The following is a 23442-nucleotide window of genomic DNA, read 5'->3' on the forward strand; positions in this document are numbered from 1 at the left end:
TTAGTTGGAAAGCACCAAGGTAGGCCAACCCTGGCCTGGCTTGCCATGCTAAAACATCCTTAGCTAGTTACACAAGAAGACGGGTTTCTTTCTGTTTTTGAATGTAACAAAGACATGAGTTTGGGGCAGGTTCAAACCACGCAACCGGCGGTTTATTAGAAATTGCACGCATGCAAAAAACTGAAGAAGAAAAAGACAGACAAAGAGAAAGGGCTCGCACAAAAATTGGACTGATAATTGCCCTTAGCCACTATTTACCCCCACCTTTACTCTCACTCTACAAAACCTACCATCTTAGGCACGTTAGGATCCCCTCCAACTTTTTTTTAGGCTAACACACGCTTCACTACTGGAATTTTCATATACGCCGGGTATGGGCGTCTTCACCGACAGCCGAAACGCGGGCACTCGGCAAACTAAACAACGCCGAGAGCCGCACTCGGCAAACTTGGCCTCACGGCAACTGCTTTCTTTGCCGTCACTGGCTCACGGCAAACAAGCACTGAACGGCAAACGGCACAAATGCCGAGAGCCGCGCACGGCAAAGAGGAGCCACATGGCATGTCCGTTCGCACTAGACGGCTCCGTCAGTTAGCACCAGACTGCTCTCGGTAAACGAGCAGTTGCCGAGAGTGGCTCTTGGTAAAGATAGGCCACCATCAAAGTTTAGTCCCACCTTGCCTCCCAAGCAAGTCCTGCACCTACTTAAATACCTTCATCTATTAGATTGTTACAAGCGTGGGTCTTCCTTGCACTCTATTTGGAGGATATGCAGGATGAGTGTGATTTATCATCTATATTCATCGTGTATATTCTTCAAGTGGAGAGTATGGATGACTGATGTATTTTTTCGGAGCTATACTCGGCTACCTGAGAGTGGCTCTCGGTAGATAAGACCAACATCAAAGTTTAGTCCCACCTCGCCTAAAGACAAGCAACAAGACTTGTTTAAATATAAATAGTGGGATAGTCCAGATGCAGTAAGCTTCGGTATTCATTACACCCTTGTTAAGGAGCTGGACTATTTGTGATGTCGATAGTAGGGTTGCTCTGGATCAGGCACGGTGTCATCACAGGGCCTCTGTAGGGTCTGGTAAAAGTTTGGACACGTTTCGAGTAAGAGTGGCTCTCGGTAGATAAGGCCAACATCAAAGTTTAGTCCCACCTCGCCTAAAGACAAGCAACAAGACATGTTTAAATATAAATAGTGGGATAGTCCAGATGCAGTAAGCTTCGGTATTCATTACACGCTTGTTAAGGAGCTGGACTATTTGTGATGTCGATAGTAGGGTTGCTCTGGATCAGGCACGGTGTCATCACAGGGCCTCTGTAGGGTCTGGTAAAAGTTTGGACACGTTTCGAGTAAGAGTGGCTCTCGGTAGATAAGGCCAACATCAAAGTTTAGTCCCACCTCGCCTAAAGACAAGCAACAAGACATGTTTAAATATAAATAGTGGGATAGTCCAGATGCAGTAAGCTTCGGTATTCATTACACGCTTGTTAAGGAGCTGGACTATTTGTGATGTCGATAGTAGGGTTGCTCTGGATCAGGCACGGTGTCATCACAGGGCCTCTGTAGGGTCTGGTAAAAGTTTGGACACGTTTCGAGTAAGCTTCCCCTGAGGCCGCTTGTAAACCGCATCGTCTCCGAGCTAGTATCTGGGTATCGAGAGGGAACATGTCCAGTTTGTGCAGGAAGTGCTGGTCCTGTTGCTCCGTTGGCCTGGAACTTCTCGTGCTCTAAGAGGGGGCAACCGCATGGCACGTGCCACGGCCTTCGGGGACGCGCGCAATATTCGAGAAATTTATTGCTCTGCTAGGGTTTTATCGCCAGGAATTGCAGATCAGCAAGGCGACACATGAAATCATGCCGGGTAGCGGCACGGGGAATCATTTGTGATGTCCTTGTGGCATGCCTACGCCTTGCATAGACCAGGGAGGGGCATGCCCTGCCACCGGGTTACCAAAAGTACCTCGGTGTCATTCCTGATGCAACCGTTGAAATCCTCGAAAAATCGTACGATGGTAGGATTGCTCGGGATCTAGCACGGTGTCATCACAGGGCCTCTGTAGGGTTTGATACAAGTTTTGGCGCATTTCGAGTAAGCCTCCCCCGAGGCCGCTTGTAAACCGCAGTGTCTCCGAGCTAGTATCTGGGTTTCGAGAGGGAACGTGTCCGGTTTGTGTAGGAAGTGTTGGTCCTATTGCTCCGTTGGCCTCAAAACTTCTCGTGCTCTAAGAGGGGGCAACCGCATGGCACGTGCCATGGCCTCGCATTTTTCGGGGATGCACGCAATATTCGAGAAATTTATTGCTCTGCTAGGGTTTCATCGTTGGGAATTGCAAATCAGCAAGGCGGCACATGAAATCATGCTGGGTAACGGCATGGGGAATCATTTGTGATGTCCTTGTGGCATTGACTACACCTTGCACAGATGAGGGAGGGGCATGCCCTGCCACCGGGTTACCAAAATTACCTTGGTGTTATTTCTGATGAAACCATTGAAATCCTCGGAAAATCGTACGATGGTAGGATTGCTCGGGATCTGGCACGGTGTCATCACAGGGCCTCTGTAGGGTGTGGTAAAAGTTTGGACACATTTCGAGTAAGCCTCCCCTGAGGCTGCTTGTAAACCGCAGCGTCTCCGAGCTAGTATCTGGGTATCAAGAGGGAACCTGTCCAGTTTGCGCAGGAAGTGCTGGTCTTGTTGCTCCGTTGGCCTCGAAACTTCTCGTGCTCTAAGAGGGGGCAACCGCATGGCACATGCCATGGCCTCGCATTTTTCGGGGACGCGCGCAATATTCGAGAAATTATTGCTCTGCTAGGGTTTCATCGTCTGGAATTGCAGATCAGCAAGGCGGCACATGAAATCATGCCGGGTAACGGCATGGGGAATAATTTGTGATGTCCTTGTGGCATGCCCACGCCTTGATTGGATGAGGGAGGAGTGTCATTTCCGAGTGCCTCTCTCGGTATGTTTGCCATTTCCGAGTGTGCTTTATCAATTGCCGAGCGTTCCTCTCGGAAAAGGTGTAAAACCTAGATCTAGGTCTCGTACCTTTATCGAGAGCCGCACTGATAGACGCTCGGTAAAGGTCGGCGAACACTTAACCCCCCTCGCGGTCTCTTCTCTTTCTCACCGGCGCCCCCCCCCCCCCCCCCCCCCCCCCCCGGCCGGCACCCTCCGCGCCGGCGCCCTATGTTGGAAATATGCCCTAGAGGCAATAATAAATTGGTTATTATTATATTTCCTTGTTCATGATAATCGTTTATTATCCATGCTAGAATTGTATTGATAGGAAACTCAGATAGATGTGTGGATACATAGACAACACCATGTCCCTAGTAAGCCTCTAGTTGACTAGCTCGTTGATCAATAGATGGTTACGGTTTCCTGACCATGGACATTGGATGTCGTTGATAACGGGATCACATCATTAGGAGAATGATGTGATGGACAAGACCCAATCCTAAGCCTAGCACAAGATCATGTAGTTCGTATGCTAAAGCTTTTCTAATGTCAAGTATCATTTCCTTAGACTATGAGATTGTGCAACTCCCGGATATCGTAGCGGTGCTTTGGGTGTGCCAAACGTCACAACGTAACTGGGTGGCTATAAAGGTACACTAGAGGTATCTCCGAAAGTGTCTGTTGGGTTGGCATGAATCGAGACTGGGATTTGTCACTCCGTGTAAACGGAGAGGTATCTCTGGGCCCACTCGGTAGGACATCATCATAATGTGCACAATGTGACCAAGGAGTTGATCATGGGATGATGTGTTACGGAACGAGTAAAGAGACTTGCCGGTAACGAGATTGAACAAGGTATCGGGATACCGACGATCGAATCTCGGGCAAGTATCGTATCGATAGACAAAGGGAATTGTATACGGGATTGATTAAGTCCTTGACATCGTGGTTCATCCGATGAGATCATCGTGGAACATGTGGGAGCCAACATGGGTATCCAGATCCCGCTGTTGGTTATTGACCGGAGAGTTATCTCGGTCATGTCTGCATGGTTCCCGAACCCGTAGGGTCTACACACTTAAGGTTCGATGACGCTAGGGTTATAGGGAATAGATATACGTGGTTACCGAATGTTGTTCGGAGTCCCGGATGAGATCCCAGACGTCACGAGGAGTTCCGGAATGGTCCGGAGGTAAAGATTTATATATGGGAAGTCCTGTTTTGGTCGCCGGAAAGGTTTCGGGTTTATCGATAATGTACCGGGACCACCGGGAGGGTCCCGGTGGTCCACCAAGTGGGGCCACCAGCCTCGGAGGGCTGCATGGGCCAAGTGTGGGAGGGGACCAGCCCCAGGTGGGCTGGTGCGCCCCCCACCAAGGCCCAAGGCGCAAGGGAGAGTGGAAGGGGGCAAACCCTAGGCTCAGATGGGCCTAAGGCCCACCTAGTGCTGCGCCCCCCTCTCTCCCCCCTTGGCCGCCCTCCTAGATGGGATCTAGGGCTGGCCGCCACCCCTAGGGGTGGAAACCTAGGTGGGGGCGCAGCCCCTCCCCTCCCCCCTATATATACTTGAGGTTTTGGGCTGCCATAGACACGATTCAATCTCCTTCTTGGCGCAGTCCTACCCCTCTCCCTCCTCATCTCTTGCGGTGCTTGGCGAAGCCCTGCTGGAGTACCACGCTCCTCCACCATCACCACGCCATCGTGCTGCTGCTGGATGGAGTCTTCCCCAACCTCTCCTTCTCCCCTTGCTGGATCAAGGCGTAGGAGACGTCTCCGGGCTGTACGTGTGTTGAACACGGAGGTGCCGTCCGTTCGGCACTAGGATCATCGGTGATTTGGATCATGACGAGTACGACTCCATCAACCCCGTTCACTTGAACGCTTCCGCTTAGCGATCTACAAGGGTACGTAGATGCACTCTCCTTCCCCTCGTTGCTAGATTACTCCATAGATTGATCTTGGTGATGCGTAGAATTTTTTTGAATTTCTGCTACGTTCCCCAACAGTGGCATCATGAGCTAGGTCTATGCGTAGTTACTATGCATGAGTAGAACACAAAGTAGTTGTGGGCGTCGATATTGTCAGTTATCTTGCCGTTACTAGTCTTATCTTGATTCGGCGGCATCGTGGGATGAAGCCGCCCGGACCAACCTTACACGTACGCTTACGTGAGACCGGTTCCACCGACTGACATGCACTAGTTGCATAAGGTGGCTGGCGGGTGTCTGTCTCTCCCAGTTTAGTCGGATCGGATTCGATGAACAGGGTCCTTATGAAGGGTAAATAGAAATTGGCAATTCACGTTGTGGTTTTTGCGTAGGTAAGAAACGTTCTTGCTAGAAACCCATAGCAGCCACGTAAAACATGCAAACAACAATTAGAGGACGTCTAACTTGTTTTTGCAGGGTATGCTATGTGATGTGATATGGCCAAGAAGAATATGATGAATGATATGTGATGTATGAGATTGATCATGTTCTTGTAATAGGAATCACGACTTGCATGTCGATGAATATGACAACCGGCAGGAGCCATAGGAGTCGTCTTTATTTATTGTATGACCTGCGTGTCATTGTACAACGCCATGTAATTACTTTACTTTATTGCTAACCGGTAGCCATAGTAGTAGAAGTAATAAGTTGGCGAGACAACTTCATGGAGACACATTGATGGGGATCATGATGATGGAGATCATGGTGTCATGCCGACGACAATGATGATCATGGAGCCCCGAAGATGGAGATCAAAAGGAGCAATATGATATTGGCCATATCATGTCACTATTTGATTGCATGTGATGTTTATCATGTTTATACATCTTATTTGCTTAGAACGACGGTAGTAAATAAGATGAACCCTCATTAAAATTTCAAGAAAGTGTTCCCCCTAACTGTGCACCGTTGCGAAAGTTCGTCGTTTTGAAGCACCACGTGATGATCGGGTGTGATAGATTCTTACGTTCACATACAACGGGTGTAAGCTAGATTTACACACGCGAAACACTTAGGTTGACTTGACGAGCCTAGCATGTACAGACATGGCCTCGGAACACAAGAGACCGAAAAGTCGAGCATGAGTCGTATGGTAGATACGATCAACATGAAGATGTTCACCGATGATGACTAGTCCGTCTCACGTGATGATCAGACATGGCCTAGTTGACTCGGATATGTAATCACTTAGATGACTAGAGGGATGTCTATCTGAGTGGGAGTTCATAAGATGAACTTAATTATCCTGAACATAGTCTAAATTGTCTTCGCAAATATGTTGTAGATAAATAGCTCACGTTGTAGCTCCCTGTTTCAATACGTTCCTAGAGAAAGATTAAGTTGAAAGATATTGTAAGCAATGATGCGGACTAGGTCCGTAGTCTGAGGAGTGTCCTCATTGCTACACAGAAGGCTTACGTCTTTGATGCACCACTCGATGTGCAAACCCCTACAACGTCGTCTGTGGATGTTGTGAACACCTGATAGACACATCCTGATGACTACTTGATAGTTTAGTGCACCATACTTTACGGCTTAGAATCGGGATTCCAATGACGTTTTGAACGCCATAGAACATATGAGATGTTCCAAGAGCTGAAATTAGGATTTCAGGCTCATGCCCGTGTTGAGAGGTGTGAGACCTCTGACAAGTTCTTTAGCAAACAAGATGGAGGAGAATAGCTCAACTAGTGAGCATGTGCTCAGAATGTCTGGGTGCCACAATCACTTAAATCAAGTGGGAGTTAAACTTCCAGATAAGATAGTGATCGATAGAGTTCTCTAGCCACTATCACTAAGCTACTAGATCTTCGTGATGAACTATGACTTGCAAGGGATGGAGTTGATCCCGGAGCTGTTCGCGGTGCTTAAGACCGCAAAAGGTAGAAATCAAGAAGGAGCATCACGTGTTGATGGATTAACAAGACCACTGGTTTCAAGAAGGGCAAGGGCTAGAAGGGAAACTTCATGGATGGCAAACCAGTTGCCGCTCCAGTGAAGGAACCCAAGGTTGAACCCAAACCCGAGACTAGGTGCTTCTATTGTAAGGGGAACGGTCACTGGTAGCGAAATGACCCCAAATGCATGGTAGATAAGAAAGCTGGAAACTTCAACAAAGTATATATGTGTTATTAATGTGTACCTCACTAGTACTCTTGGTAGCACCTGGGTATTGGATACCGGTTCAGTTGCTATTATTGGTGACTTGAAGCAAAAGCTACGGACTAAACGAAGGCTGGCTAAGGGCGAGGTGACGATGTGTGTTGGAAGTGTTTCCAAAGTTGATGAGATCACCATCGCATGCTCCATCTGCCTTCGGGATTAGTATTGAACCTAGATAAATGTTATCAGGTGTCTACGTTGAGCATGAATATGATTAGATCATGTTCATTGCAATACGGTTATTCATTTAAGTTAGAGAATAATGGTTATTCTGTTTACATGAATAATACCTTTCATGGTCATGCACCCTATGTGAATGGTTCAGTGAATCTCGGTCGTAGTAATACACATGTTCATGCCAAAAGATGTAGAGTTAATAATGATAGTACCACCTTCTTGTGGCACTGCCGCTTAGGTCATATTGGCGTAAGATGCATGAAGAAACTCCATGTCGATGGATGTTTGGAGTCACTTGATTTTGAATCACTTGACACATGCGAGCCATGCCTCATGGGCAGGATGACTAAGACCCCGTTTTCAGGAACAATGAAATGGGCAAGTGACTTGTTGTAAATCATGCATGCTGATACGTGTGATCCAATGAGAATTGAAGCGTGCGGTGGATATCGCTGTTTTCTCATCTTCACTGATGATTTGGGTAGATATAGGTATATCTACTTAATGAAGCACAAGTCTGAAATGTTTGAAAAGTTCAAGCGATTTCAGAGTGAAGTTAAGAATCATCATAACAATAAGATCATGTTCCTACGATCTGATCAAAAGGGGATTTTCTGAGTTATGAGTTTGGCAATCATTTAAGATATTGTGGAATTGTTTCACAGTTGAAGCCACCTAGAACACCACAAGGTAATGGTGTGTCCGGACGTCGTAATCGAACCCTATGAGATATGGTGCGATCTATGATGTCTCTTACCAATCTACCGCTTTCATTTTGAGGTTATGCGTTAAAGACAGCTGCATTCACTTTAGATAGGACACCATCTAAGTCCTTTGAGACGACGTCATATGAACTTTGGTTTGGCAAGAAACCAAAGTTGTCGTTTCTTAATGTTTGGGGCTGCGATGCTTAAGGCTTCAGCCGGAGAAGCTCGAACCCAAAGCGGACAAAAACATCTTCATAGGAAACCCAAAGGTGACAGTTGGGTACACCTTCTATCTCAGATCCGAGGGCAAATTGTTTGTCGCTAAGAACGGGTCCTCTCTCGAGAAGGAGTTTCTCTCGAAAGAATTGAGTGGGAGGAAAATAGAACTTGATGAGGTTTTCGAACCTTTACTTCAACCAGAAAGTGATGCAACACAGAAAGATGTTTTCTATGGCACCTACGTCTGTTGAATAGGAAGTTAATGATAGTGATCATGAAGCTTCGGATCAAGTTGCTATCGAACCTCGTAGGTCGACAAGGATATGTACTACTCCTAAGTGGTACGGTAATCCTGTCTTAGATATCATGTTGTTAGACAACAATGAACCTACGAGCTATGGAGAAGCGATGGTGGGCCCGTATTCCGACAAATGGTTAGAAGCCATGAAACCCGAGATAGGATCCATATATCAGAACAAAGTATGGACTTTGGTGGACTTGCCCGATGATCGGCAAGCCATTGAGATAAATGGATCTTTAAGAAGAAGACGGACGTGGGCGGTGATGTTACCATCTATGAAGCTCGACTTGTGGGAAAGAGTCTTTTCACAAGTTCAAGGAGTTGACTACGATGAGAATTTCTCACCCGTAGCGATGCTTAAGTCCGTCGAAACCATGTTAGCATTAGCTGTATTTTTCGATTATGAAATCTTACAGATGGATGTCAAAACAAGTTTTCGTAAGAAAAGTTGTATGTGATACAATAAAAGGTTTTGTCGATCCTAAGGATGCTAAAAGGTATGCTGGCTCCAGCAATCCTTCTATGGACTAGAGCAAGCATCTCGGAATTGGAATATATGTTTTGATGGAGTGATCAAAGCTTTTAGGTTTATACAATGTTTGCTAGAAACTTGTATTTACAAGAAAGTGAGTGGGAGCACTACAACATTTCTGATAAGTATATGTGGATGACATATTGTAAGATCCGAAATAATATAGAATTTCTGGAAAGCATAAACGGTTGTTTGAAGAGTGTTTTTCAAAGGAAGACCTGGATAAAGCTGCTTACAAATTGGGCATCAAGATCTATAGAGATAGATCAAGACGCCCGATGATACTTTCAAAGAACGCACACCTTGACATGTTTTTGAAGGAGTTCAAAATAGATCAGTCAAAGAAGGGGTTCTTACCTGAGTTGTATGGTGTGAAGTTGAGTAAGACTCAAAGATTGACCACGGCAGAAGAAAGAGGAAGGACGAATGTCGTCCCCTATGCTTTTGTCATAGGCTCTATACGGTATGCCATGCTGAGTACCGCACCTGATGTGTGCCTTGCCACATATCTGGCAAGAGGGTACAAAGGTAATCTAGGAGTAGATCACCAGATAGCGGTCTAAATTATCCTTAGAGGAATAAGGATATGTTTCTCGGTTATGGAGGTGATAAAGAGTTCGACGTAAAGAGTTACGTCGATGCAAGCTTAACACCTATCCGGATAGCTCTGATAGAGATACCGGATACGTATAATGGAGCAACAATTTAGAATAGCTCCAAGTAGAACAGTTATTTGAAATGGCTCCAAATGTAGCGTAGTTGTTGCATCTACAAGATTTGTGAAGTACATACGGATCTGAATGTTGCAGACCCGTTGACTGAAACCTCTCTCACAAGCGTAACATGATCAAACCCAGAACTCTTTGGGTGTTAGTCACATGGGGATGTGACCTTGAGTGTTAATCACATATCGATGTGAACTGGATTATTGACTCTAGTGCAAGTGGGAGACTGTTGGAAATATGCCCTAGAGGCAATAATAAATTGGTTATTATTATATTTCCTTGTTCATGATAATCGTTTATTATCCATGCTAAAATTGTATTGATAGGAAACTCAGATACATGTGTGGATACATAGACAACACCATGTCCCTAGTAAGCCTCTAGTTGACTAGCTCGTTGATCAATAGATGGTTACGGTTTCCTGACCATGGACATTGGATGTCGTTGATAACGGGATCACATCATTAGGAGAATGATGTGATGGACAAGACCCAATCCTAAGCCTAGCACAAGATCATGTAGTTCGTATGCTAAAGCTTTTCTAATGTCAAGTATCATTTCCTTAGACCATGAGATTGTGCAACTCCCGGATACCGTAGAGGTGCTTTGGGTGTGCCAAACGTCACAACATAACTGGGTGGCTATAAAGGTACACTAGAGGTATCTCCGAAAGTGTCTGTTGGGTTGGCACGAATCGAGACTGGGATTTGTCACTCCGTGTAAACGGAGAGGTATCTCTGGGCCCACTCGGTAGGACATCATCATAATGTGCACAATGTGACCAAGGAGTTGATCACGGGATGATGTGTTACAGAACGAGTAAAGAGACTTGCCGGTAACGATATTGAACAAGGTATCAGGATACCGACGATCGAATCTCGGGCAAGTATCGTACCGATAGACAAAGGGAATTGTATACGGGATTGATTAAGTCCTTGACATCGTGGTTCATCCGATGAGATCATCGTGGAACATGTGGGAGACAACATGGGTATCCAGATCCAGCTGTTGGTTATTGACCGGAGAGTTATCTCGGTCATGTCTGCATGGTTCCCGAACCCGTAGGGTCTACACACTTAAGGTTCGATGATGCTAGGGTTATAGGGAATAGATATACGTGGTTACCGAATGTTGTTCGGAGTCCCGGATGAGATCCCGGACGTCACGAGGAGTTCTGGAATGGTCCGGAGGTAAAGATTTATATATGGGAAGTCCTGTTTTGGTCGCTGGAAAGGTTTCGGGTTTATCGGTAATGTACCGGGACCACCGGGAGGGTCCCGGTGGTCCACCAAGTGGGGCCACCAGCCCCGGAGGGCTGCATGGGCCAAGTGTGGGAGGGTACCAGCCCCAGGTGGGCTGGTGCGCCCCCCACCAAGGCCCAAGGCGCAAGGGAGAGTTGAAGGGGGCAAACCCTAGGCTCAGATGGGCCTAAGGCCCACCTAGTGGTGCGCCCCCTGTCTCCCCCCTTGGCCGCCCCCCCTAGATGGGATCTAGGGCTGGCCGCCACCCCTAGGGGTGGAAACCTAGGTGGGGGCGCAGCCCCTCCCCTCCCCCTATATATACTTGAGGTTTTGGGCTGCCATAGACACAATTCAATCTCCTTCTTGGCGCAGTCCTACCCCTCTCCCTCCTCGTCTCTTGCGGTGCTTGGCGAAGTCCTGCTGGAGTACCACGCTCCTCCACCACCACCACGCCGTCGTGCTGCTGCTGGATGGAGTCTTCCCCAACCTCTCCTTCTCCCCTTGCTGGATCAAGGCGTAGGAGACGTCTCCGGGCTGTACGTGTGTTGAACACGGAGGTGCCGTCCGTTCGGCACTAGGATCATCGGTGATTTGGATCACGACGAGTACGACTCCATGAACCCCGTTCACTTGAACGCTTCCGCTTAGCAATCTACAAGGGTACGTAGATGCACTCTCCTTCCCTTCGTTGCTAGATTACTCCATTGATTGATCTTGGTGATGCGTAGAATTTTTTTGAATTTCTGCTACGTTCCCCAACATCCTGACCCCACTGGCGCCCCCCTCCCCAACCATGCCGGTGACCCCCAACCCCGCTGGCACTACCTCCCCCTCACGATGAGCTTCATCCCCCTCCCCGATCTTGTATTTATGCATGAGTGTATGTATGGATGCATGGATTTTTATATGGATGCAAGGATTGATGGATGCATGGATTTTATATGGATGCAAGGATTGATGGATGCATGGATGTATGAATGTATATATGCATGTATTAATGCATGGATTGATGCATGAAAAAAATTGTAGTAATTTTTTTGGTAGTTCTTGTTATGTATCAATATATAGATGGATGTATGTATGTATGCATGAATGCATAGATGGATGCAAAGAAGTATGGATGAATGTAGATAATTGTTAATTTTTTGTATAGATAATTAATTGTTGATGCATCTAATAGTTCTTGTTGTTCGTGTGGATGCTATATGGAGGAAGAAAATTGACTTTTGATGATGGCGGTCAATCTGGGCGAATTCTTCTTGCGATATACATTTGTCACGCACGATGGATTCGCCCAGCTTGACCATCACCGAAAGTCGAAATATCTGTGAGATAGTGACCGCCATATATACCACCAGCAGATAGAGTTCCACCATATATACGTGAGAGAGATGATAGTTGTTATTGGAGGAAGAAAATCGACTTTTGACGATGGCGGTCGATCTGTGTGAGTTCTTCTTGTGATATACATTTGACACGCATGATGGACTCGCCCAGCTCTACCATCACCGAAAGTCAAAATATCTGTGAGATAGTGTCCACCATATATACCACTAGTAGAGAGAGTTCCACCATATATACGTGAGAGAGATGAGAGTTGTTATTGGAGGAAGAAAATCGTCTTTTGCCGATGGCGGTCAACCTGGGCAAGTTCATCTTGTGATATACATTTTTCACGCACGATGGACTCGCCTAGCTCGACCATCACCGAAAGTCAAAATATCCGTGAGATAGTGACCATCATGATTAATTTTCTTAGAAGTAATCTTTGATTTTTGATTCTTATGCTATTTTCATTGTTTGATGAAAGGTGTTAGCAACGATCGATTTCGTGGCTAGGGCTTCCTCCGACGATGCATCTTCCATTAGGATTGACTCCGCGGTCAACGAGAAGCTCGCTGAGACCGCTTGGCGGCGCTCATTGAGAAGAACCCGCAGTTTATCCTAATAAAGTATTTTGAGGATCTGGCCAAGAAGAATCCCCCTGCCAAGGAGAAGAAGGCCCTACCATGTAAGGAGTGTGACGACTCGACGCCATTGATTCCACCGACTTACATTCCTGACGACGCTTGGTCCTCCACCGTGGGGGATGCCCCACTAGTAGAAAAAGGGTCAAACGTGAAGCACATTAGTGCCGGTTTGTATTTGAGCCGGCACTAATGTATACATTAGTGCCGGTTCCAACGGCTAGCCGGGCCACTTTCATTAGTACCGGTTCGTGGCGAACCTTTAGCACTGGTTCATGCCACGAACCGGTACTAATGAGAGTGGTGGCAGGATGTTGTCAGACTGGGGCCCCTCCAGCCCCTTTAGTACCGGTTCATGGCACGGACCGGTACTAAAGGTCGTCCTACATAAACCCTTCGTCCACCCGAGCTCGCTCTGTTCTTCCCCTTTCCCCTCTCCTCTCTGTTCTTCCCCTCTTCCTCTCGAGCTCATCACACATTTTGCCCAAAATTTGTCAAGATTTGAAGGCCCCCATCCATTCAAATGATCACAAAGGTTAGCAACTATTTCCTTTCATCTCTCATTGCTAGATTAGCTCTTGCAATGCTTTATATAGTGATTAATTTGTGAGTTTAGTAATTTGGGAGGATATATATATATGTGCTACTATTTGATTTGTATGCAATTTGAGGTCAAAAATAACACTTAGTTTGCATATGTAGGTGTGGTTTACTTAGTGCCTTCTAAATCTCCGTCGTAACCACCGTCGATCGCCCGCGCCGTCCCGTCGCCGGCACCACCTTGTGGTGAGCCTCTTGTTCATGAAATTTTATATAAAAATTGATGTTTGTGTGATTTGGATATATAGTTACTCGTATAATTATCTTACCCGTAGGTTGTTTGTTATACATATAGTGCCATGGTTTTGATATCCGTCCCCGTTGGCCCTCGTCCTTGTTATGATTCGGATGTGGTATATATATTCTCTTTTAAAACTAGTTGCATTTCGTGTTTATGACAAATTATGCCCATCAAGTTGACATAGAATTTTTTTTAGGAGGTATGTGAACCGGAAATTCCAACCGACCCTATTGTCGAGAGGTTAAATTTAGTTGAAAGAGAAAACGAGTACTTGAAAGAAAAAATTGAAAAGAATTGAGGGGGAGAAGATGGAATTGGAGTTGCATGTTGCCGATGTCGTCGATGATCACAAGATCAAGATGGAGAAAATGCGCTTGAAGATTAGAAAGATTAGAAAATATGCCATCGATAGTGAGGCTTGGTATCATTATGCTGTTGGATCCATTGTTACCTTAGTTGCGATCTTGATAGTATTTGTTGTTGCATTTAAATGCTTTAGCTAGAGAGTTATTTGTTTGTTGCATTTAAGTGTTGTATGAACTTTATGTATGAACTTGTATTAATTTGGTCTATTCGGTGTTGTGTAATGAAGATGAGCCGACAATGGATGTACGATGACCGATGCTCTCCCCAGTTTGTTGAGGGCGTACATACTTTTCTGCTTGCGGCTGAGGCAAACAAGCGGGCGGATGGTTTTATGCCTTGTCCATGTGCTCGCTGTAAGAATGGTCACAATTACTCTACGTCAAGAACCATTCACGTCCACCTATTTAAGTCCGGTTTCATGCCCCACTATAATGTTTGGACCAAGCACGGAGAAAGAGGGGTTATGGTGGAAGACAATGAAGAAGAAGAGGACGACGACAGCTATCCTGGCCATGGGTTCCCTGAATACGATGATACAACAACGGGGGAAGAAGCTGAGCCGGTAATGCGGGAAGAAGCTGAGCCGGCAATGCGGGAAGAAGCTGAAGAAGAGGCATCAGATGAGCCCATTGATGATCTAGGTCGGGCCATTGCCGATGCAAAGAGAAACTGCGCAAGTGATTTGGAGAAGAAGAAGTTGCAGTGCATGTTAGAGGATCACAAAAAATTGTTGTACCCGAATTGCGTAGGTGACAAGAAAAAGCTGGGCACCACACTGGAATTGCTGCAATGGAAGGCAGAGAATGGTGTATCTGACAAGGGATTTGGAAAGTTGCTGGTAATGTTAAAGGATATGCTTCCAAAGGACAACGAATTGCCCGAGAGTACGTACGAAGCAAAGAAGGTTGTCTGCCCTCTAGGGTTAGAGGTGCAGAAGATACATGCATGCCCTAATGATTGCATCCTCTACCGCGGTGAGTACGAGGATTTGAACGCTTGCCCGGTATGTGGTGCATTGCGCTATAAGATCAGCCGCGATGACCCTGGTGATGTCGAGGGCGAGCGCCCCAGGAAGAAGATTCCTGCCAAGGTGATGTGGTATGCTCCTATAATACCACGGTTGAAACCTAAAGTCTCATGACTGCCACGTGATTATGACACAACTGCTTCCGGTTGCATTGAGGGGGCTTCTATCGGAAAACATTTGATTAGCCATTGTGAAGCTATGTGCATTTCTGAATGCAATCTCTCAGAAGGTAATCGATCCAGAAATCATACCAAGGTTACAGAATGATTTGGTGCAATGTCTTGTCAGTTTCGAGTTGGTGTTCCCACCATCCTTCTTCAACATCATGACGCACGTCCTAGTTCACCTATGCGAAGAGATTAACGTTTTGGGTCCTGTATTTCTACACAATATGTTCCCCTTTGAGAGGTTCATGGGAGTCTTAAAGAAATATGTTCATAACCGTGCTAGGCCAGAAGGAAGCATCTCCAAGGGCCGTCAAAATGAGGAGGTCATTGAGTTTTGTATTGACTTTATTCCTGACCTTAAGCCGATTGGTGTTCCTGAATCGCGGCATAAGGGCAGACTGGATGGAAAAGGCACGCTAGGAGGGGAACAAATAATATGTATGGACGGACATTCTCTCACTGAAGCACACTACACAGTTCTACAGAATTCCGCCTTGGTGGCTCCGTATATGGATGAACACAAGAATTTGCTACGCTCCAAACACCCGGAGCGGTCTGATGACTGGATTACACGTGAACAAACCAGGAGTTTCACCAGCTGGTTGCAGACACGTACCATGCATGACACCTCTATTGAAGGTGACCTGTACTTGCTGTCCCAGTTACCATCTTCGAATATAATGACTTTCAAAGGGTACGAGATAAATGGTAATACATTTTACACGATCGCCCAAGATAAGAAGAGCACCAACCAAAACAGTGGTGTCCGCTTTGATGCAGAAACCAAGACGGGAAAGGAAACATATTATGGTTATATACAGGACATATGGGAACTTGACTATCGACGTGGTTTGAAGGTCCCTTTGTTTCGGTGCAAATGGGTCAATATGACACGAGGCGGGGTAAAGGAAGACCCGCAGTACGGAATGACAACAGTGGATCTCAACAATCTTGCGTATGCAGACGAACCATTCGTCCTAGCCAATGATGTGGCACAGGTTTTCTATGTGAAGGACATGTCTACCAAGCCAAGAAAAAGAAAAGATAAGGAAGCGAATGCATCGTACGATGAGCCAAAGCGGCACATAGTTCTTTCTAGGAAGAGAAACATCATGGGAGTGGATGACAAGACAGACAAGTTAGAAGATTATGAAAAGTTTGATGGAATTGCTCCATTCACAGTGAATATTGACCCGAGCATCCCGTTAAATGATGACGATTTTCCATGGTTACGGCGCAAAGGGACACACGCGAAGAAAAAGTTTCACACCCAAAGATCTAGGATGTGATCGGCTTCACTATCATCACTTTCTTCTGTGTTTCACACCCAGAAGGGAATCTCTGTAATAGTTAGGGTAGTTAATTATGTGTTTTGGCATTTGAAACGCGAAGACATTTTATGTGCAAACAAATTCTTTCATGCCTTTACTGATTTTTAAAGTTAAGTTATTCACAAACTAGTGATTCACACTAATTTCAAATAATTCAAAATTTAAACTATTCAAATTTGAAAACTACAGGCACTAACAGAAAGTTTGTAATTTTTTGTACCTAAAGCAAAAATATTCACAAAGAAACTCTAAATACACAAAAAAACAACTCAAAAATAAATAAAGCAAAAAAAAGCCCGCCTACTAGGCCAGAGCGGCCTGCATACGACTAGAAACCCAACCTGTTGTTGGGCCAGGATGCAGGCCCGCAAAGGCCCAGTAGGCCAATAGGGCAGCACAGAACATGTAGGCCCAGTAGGCCTGCTTTGGAGAGGAGCTCAAGAGAGCTACCGCACGGGGGTTTATAAACCAGTGCGGTCGTCCCTCGGCTAGCGAGGTGGGACTAAACTTGCGCACCGCACCTGCACCAGCGCACCCCCTTTAGTACCGGTTCATGGCACCAACCGGTACTAAAGGGGGGCCTTTAGTACCGGTTGGAGCCACCAATCGGTACTAAAGGGGGTGCGGTTCCCGCCGCTTGGACTGGCCAAAACAGGCCTTTAGTACCGGTTGGTGGCTCCAACCGGTACTAAAGGTGCCTTCTATATATACAACACTTACGAAAATTTCATTCTCCCTCTGTTTCTTTTCTTCCTCTGTTTCCCCATTGAAGCATCGCCCGCGCGCCCCGATCGATCGACGCCGTCGCCATCGCCGCCCCGTCCCCGTCGCCGCCCCCGTCCCCATCGCCGCCCTCGTCTCCGTCGCCGCCCCGGGCCCGTCCCCGTCGCGTCGTCCCCGCGTCGCCGCCCCCGCTTCACGCCCCGGCCAGTCGCCTCGCCGTCGCCGTCGCCCCGCTATGAGCTCTCCCCCTCTAACCCCTCTCCCTCGCCCTCGGCGGCCACCATGGGCGCCGCCCCTCCCCGAGCCCATACACACACAAGCATGATGAACACACACACACGTACATATGTATGAATTAATGCATGTATATATTAGTATATACGTATTTTGTATGTTTAGTTAGTTTAGATTTTTTAGATTATTATTTTTTCACTAGTATATATGTATGAATGCATGTTAGATGGATATAATTAGTGTTTAATTATTATGGAATTTTTTTATATAATGTTGTTTCTCAGTTTTTTAATGGATGTATAAAAGTTGTGTTTTCTGTTTTTAGTATTAGATGCTTAATTAGTATGAAATAGCATATAGAATTTTGACATATGCAATGATAGCATAATTAGTGTTATATAGAAATGTTAGAAATTTTAGTTATCAAAATCCAATCATTAAAAAATGTTACTTTTTACGGACATATAGCTAGTATTTGTTCTCGACGATGCCCGGCCCGCATCCTCGCCGTCGACCCGTCCGCGACAACGTCCGACTGACCCATGTACGGGACTGGGCTCCGCCAGGCTGGCACTAGGAGGTGCTGCCTGGAGGGGTGCGCCGCTTGATGAGGAACCCGGCCCCGGGTCCCCTCGTCGACCCTGATCTCATTTGGTGGCGTTCGCGTGGGCCAGTTTCGGTGCGGAGGGAGCCGGCCCCGCCGGAGGTGGTACGTCGCCGTGTTAGGGAGGAGGACGAGCACGTCCATCGCTACATGGTTGCGTTAGAGGGCGACAGGTTCTCCAATACCTGGCAGTTTCTTCTGGGATCTCACTTCAGCTATGATCCTGTGAGGGTTCCTTCTCTCTGGATGTCCACCGCCCGTGCCGCAGGAACCGCGAGTGTCCTAGATTCTTCTGTAGTATTCGATCTTTATTAGCTACCTAGCCAGTGATGTACTCGATATATAATATTCAAGACGATGTATTCGAGATTATATCTATTATTCGAGATGATGTATTTGAGATTATATCTATTATTCGAGATGATGTATTCAAGATTATATCTATTATTCGAGATGATGTATTCGAGATTATATCTATTATTCGAGACGGTGTAATTTGAATACTAAATTGTTTTATATTTCTTTTGGCATAGTTAAATAAAAGCTATGGCGGACAATACCGACAGAGAGGGAGAACAGACCATGTTCGATATAATACGCGGGCCAGATGATGATCAGAATGAAGAAGATTATGACGGCTCTGAATTTCTAAACAACACCAGAGAGGGTGATATGATATTCGATCGCGACGACCGAATTGATGAAGTCATGAACTACGATTATGACAACACCGGAGAGGTATATATATTTATATAAGCAGGCATCTGGTGATCATCACATATTTTAAATGAGTTGAAGATATATTAACGAATCAATCTTTCTTCTTTCAGCCATCCAGATCGAGCAAATCTTCAGGCAACAGGACAAAACGAGGCCCGGACAAAAAGTTGAAGGAGGGCGTAAAGTATAATATCGAGGCAATCAAACCTAATGGCGAACCATTAGCGCCTAAGAAGATTGCGGACAAGTTCGTTCGTCAGTGCGGAGTTCTTGTGAAGGACCAACTTGAAGGAAATATGCCCTAGAGGCAATAATAAAGTTATTATTTATTTCCTTATATCATGATAAATGTTTATTATTCATGCTAGAATTGTATTAACCGGAAACATAATACATGTGTGAATACATAGACAAACAAAGTGTCACTAGTATGCCTCTACTTGACTAGCTCGTTAATCAAAGATGGTTGTGTTTCCTAACCATAGACAAAGGGTTGTTATTTGATTAACGGGATCACATCATTAGTTGAATGATCTGATTAACATGACCCATTCCATTAGCTTAGCACCCGATCGTTTAGTATGTTGCTATTGCTTTCTTCATGACTTATACATGTTCCTATGACTATGAGATTATGCAACTCCTGTTTACCGGAGGAACACTTTGTGTGCTACCAAACATCACAACGTAACTGGGTGATTATAAAGGAGCTCTACAGGTGTCTCCAAAGGTACATGTTGGGTTGGCGTATTTCGAGATTAGGATTTGTCACTCCGTTTGACGGAGAGGTAACTCTGGGCCCTCTCGGTAATACACATCACATAAGCCTTGCAAGCATTGCAACTAATGTGTTAGTTGTGAGATGATGTATTATGGAACGAGTAAAGAGACTTGCCGGTAACGAGATTGAACTAGGTATTGGATACCGACGATCGAATCTCGGGCAAGTAACATACCGATGACAAAGGGAACAACGTATGTAGTTATGCGGTCTGACCGATAAAGATCTTCGTAGAATATGTAGGAGCCAATATGGGCATCCAGGTCCCGCTATTGGTTATTGACCGGAGACATGTCTCGGTCATGTCTACATTGTTCTCGAACCGTAGGGTCCGCACGCTTAAAGTTACGATGACAGTTTCATTATGAGTTTATGTATTTTGATGTACCGAAGGTTGTTCGGAGTCCCGGATGTGATCACGGACATGACGAGGAGTCTCGAAATGGTCGAGACATACAGATCGATATATTGGAAGCCTATATTTGGACATCGGAATCGTTCCGGGTGAAATCGGCATTTTACTGGAGTACCGGGGGGTTACCGGAACCCCCCGGGGGGTTATTGGGCCTACATGGGCCTTGAGGGAGAAGAGAGAAGGAGGCAGGAGGTGGCCGCGCCCCCCTCCCCTTCCTAGTCCGAATAGGACAAGGGAAGGGGGCGGCGCCCCCCTTTCCTTCCTCTCTTCCTCCTCTTTTCCCCCTTCTCCTTCTCCAACTAGGAAAGAAGGGAGTCCTACTCCCGGTTGGAGTAGGACTCCCCCTGGCGCGCCCCTCCTTGGCCGGCCGCCCCCTCCCCTTGGCTCCTTTATATACGGGGGTAGGGGGCACCCTAGGACACACAAGTTGATCTTCGTGATTGTTCCTTAGCCGTGTGCGGTGCCCCCCTCCACGATATTACACCTTGATCATATTGTAGCAATGCTTAGGTGAAGCCCTGCGACGGTTAAACATCAAGATCATCACCACGCCGTCGTGCTGACGAAACTCCTCCCCGAAGCTTTGCTGGATCGGAGCCCGGGGTGCGTCATCGAGCTGTACGTGTGTCAAGAACTCGGAGGTGCCGGAGTAACGGTGCTTGGATCAGTTGGACCGGGAAGACGTACGACTACTTCCTCTACGTTGCGTCAACGCTTCCGCTTCGGTCTACGAGGGTACATAGACAACACTCTCCCCTCTCGTTGCTATGCATCACCATGATCTTGCGTGTGCGTAGGAATTTTTTTGAAATTACTACGTTCCCCAACACAACTCCCGATCTCCCTTCAAGAATGGAGAGAGCCAGCAAAGCCACGTCCAGATCTTACTTTTGTCGATGACAGACAAAAAAGTCTGCTTTGGGATACTCTCATGGAACATTTCACCCTACCAGATCATTTCACAGAAGCAGATGTGCAGAAAGTCAAGGACGCTGCTCTTAGGAAGATGGCGGTTGCATTCAAGAACCACAAGAATCGTGAATGGGACAAGTACGTCAAGGGAGGAAGGAAGACTCCAGTATTCGAGGGAACACTAGAGAATCAAAGTGCTCATTGGGACGATTTCGTGAAATTCAAGGATTCTGAATTATCTAAGGAACGGTCAAGAATAAACAAGGCCAATGCCGCAAAAAAGGATAAGTTCCATAAGCTGGGGCCAGGTGGCTATGCGGTGGGAATGCCTAAGTGGGATAAGTCTGAGAAAGAGATGCTGGATGCAGGTGTCACTCCAGAAACATTGAGCTGGCCCCCCAGGTGCAGGACTTGGTTCTATGCGCATGGGGGGGAGTTGGACCCGAAGACAGGCAAAGTTTCCAAGAAGGCATGTCTGGACGGAGCCGAAGATAAGCTACTTGTTGCAATAGAAGAGGCTCGATCCGGGTTGTTCGAGCTCAACAGAGAGAACGACGAGCTTACGCGTGCCCTGGGAAATCCTAAACACCCGGGAAGAACACGAGGCATGGGCGCTATTCCGTGGTATGAGGGGTTTTCGGACTGGAACGCCGACTACAGAACCCGTGCGAGAAAGAAGATTGCGGAGGAGAAGAAGAGGAAGATGGAGGAGGAGCAGAGGAAGGTCGACTATGAACGCCTTCAAGGCCTAGAATCAGCGCACACGGACTTGGCAATCAAATTCCAGTGGCTGCAGGAGCAGATCGACTCACTTAGCCAGCAAAGGGGGTCTCAGCAGCTGCAGCAGCTAGCGGATGATCCAGCATTGGATACCACCGCCCCATCCATGCCGAGAAGCAGCATGGGTTCCGCCCCGTTTGACGCAATGCTGGATAGATACCCCGTGGATGACATCGCGGAGAACACTAACTGCGAGCTACACTTCAAAATTAAGAACATATCCTTGAAGGTGGCGGACGGCGTTGCTTATACAAATTCCCCCGATGCAACCTTCCATTGCAACCCGATTCCAGCAGGCTATGCTCGTGTCGTGGTTGATGAGGTGGTGGACCAATATTCGGGGCTAGAGCTTGACATTCCTGGAGGTGACGAGGAGCACACACTCGGAGATGCCAAACATCGTATCATCCTATGGAAAAAGGATTGCATCATCTTTCGAAGGCCACCGACACCGCGTCACCCGACTCTTCATCGAAGTCCGCCACCGAGTCAGCAGACTCCCGCTCCTCCAAGTCCACCAACGCATGAGGCCACTCCTCCTCCTCCAAGTCCGGCAAAGTGTCAGGCCACTCCTCCTCCAAGTCCGACACAGCGTCAGACGTCCACTCCTCCTCCAAGTCCGGCACAACCTCAGGCCACTGCAAGTCCGTCACAGCTTCAGGCCACTCCTCCTCGTCCAACTCAGCCCCGTCAGCCGTCTCCGCCACCTCAGCAATCGCAGAAGAGACACCCCGCAGCTATGGTGCGTAGCGGTACGAGTCGAGGTCATAGTACAGGAAGTACAGGTAGAGGCAAGCGATATAAATATGGTCCAAACCTCACTACTCCTCTTCCTGAGAGGGCTTACGACAGGACCGAGGAGCAAACCAATGCCATAGTGCGGGCAGAAGTCGACGCCCATTTTGGACTGAAACCGCCACCGCCGCCAAGGGAGAAAGTGCCTATGGAAGTAGTTAACCACTTCATTCGTATGGCTCAACCACCAGCTCGTAAGCCTGTTGACACAGACTATGAGCGCCACATCAGGAAGTTACATCGACAACATCTACAGAAGGAGGCGAGCTCGAGCTCGAGCAAACAACAAGCAGCTGTCAAAAAATGCAAGAAAACCGTTGTCCAGCTGGGAGAACAGGCGGCGCAATCGATCCCCCCACTTGTTGTGCCGCCAACAACACGTGACAGTATGCGCGCCCAATATTATTGTGGGCAAACAGTTTACGTTCCCGAGGTGGGCGATGTGGTAATAACCCGGGAGCATATAATGCAGGCTGAAACTCTCAACATCACTATTGGACAACTCCTCAAGATCGAGGACATGTCTGTGCTTACAGAGGAGGAAATAAAACGGAAATATGCCCGGGGCCAACCTTTGGTCAAGCCAGAAGAGGTCAAGAAGCTCCCAATGAGAATGTATGAATTGCATCAATGGTACATGGACATTACCAAGAGATCCGATCGAGAGTCCTTCATGGTGCAAGTCAAGAAGGATCATTACTACCATGAGAAACCTGTGACCGTTGAGTATTCTGAACTATTTCAGTTATAC

The sequence above is a fragment of the Triticum urartu genome, chromosome 6 (assembly GCF_003073215.2).
Source record: "Triticum urartu cultivar G1812 chromosome 6, Tu2.1, whole genome shotgun sequence".
In the NCBI taxonomy this organism is placed as follows: domain Eukaryota; kingdom Viridiplantae; phylum Streptophyta; class Magnoliopsida; order Poales; family Poaceae; genus Triticum; species Triticum urartu.